Source organism: Dipodomys spectabilis, unplaced genomic scaffold, assembly GCF_019054845.1.
Source record: "Dipodomys spectabilis isolate Male_0828 unplaced genomic scaffold, ASM1905484v1 ptg000275l, whole genome shotgun sequence".
NCBI classification, from domain to species: domain Eukaryota; kingdom Metazoa; phylum Chordata; class Mammalia; order Rodentia; family Heteromyidae; genus Dipodomys; species Dipodomys spectabilis.
In genome coordinates, this window is record NW_024870952.1 from 220,962 (window position 1) to 222,046 (window position 1,085).

Below are 1,085 nucleotides of genomic sequence, written 5' to 3' on the forward strand. Positions count from 1 at the left end.
GTTGTCGTCCATGTCAGCACAGTTATACCTGTCACTATACTTAGTAAAATAAACAATACCTCCATGAATTAGAGACAAAATAAGGAGAAGTGCACCAAACACAAGATGCTGTCCACACATGTGGACACACATGTCCACACATTGATCCTATGTTTATATTATGAACTTATGAAATTATGAACTTATAGTGGACCACCCTGGGGATCAAAGTCAGATCCTGGGAATGACCTAGCTCCTTGGTTGCTCACAGGTTGGTGTGTTCACCTTGATTTATTGGCCAATTGGTCCTTCTAGGCCTTGAGTTCAGATCCCAGCAATATTAACAAGTGGATCGTCGAGTAAGAAGCCGAGTGTGAAACTTGTTTTCCTTTTCTCTGAGAATTCTAGGTGTCAAGAATGATGCAGTACATTTCTACAAACCTAGTGCTCTGTGATAGGATGTCATCAATGTAATAAACGAAATGGGTTTCATATAGTAAAATCAATGATAAATAAATGAATAAAAAAAATACAAGGAATAACCACACCAAACATATATGGACTGAACATCTATAGGTAAGTATAAAACCTATCTTTACAATGTATTTAAATAGTATGTTTTCCAGGGATGGGGCTTGAATTCAGGACTAGTGAACAGGCTTGACTTTCTTATCCTCAAGTACCATGATCTTCCCCTTCATCCACATTGCTGCAGATTTACCCAGATCCTTAGTTCAAATCCAACACCTGGCAGAATAAATAGCGGGAATTGCGAGCCAGGGAGCTAATTTTTTTAAAACTTTTTCTCAGCACTGGGCTTGAACTCAGGTCAGCTTCGATCACCCTAGGCTGGGTTGCAGCCACTGGACTCACAGCTCTTCCTGGGATCCTCGACCACCAGGCCTTGCAAGGAAAACAATGTACAGAAAAACTGTGGCCTTTTTAGGTTTTCTTCCTTTGCACATGACCCTCCTGAGTCTGAATTATACTGTTGCAAAGAGTACTTCACCTTGCATTGCTGAAGGCTGGCAGACTATTGGGGAAGCCATAGGCCCACGTGGCACTATAGGCCCTGACCAACCAATGGCAGGAGATACTAAGAAACA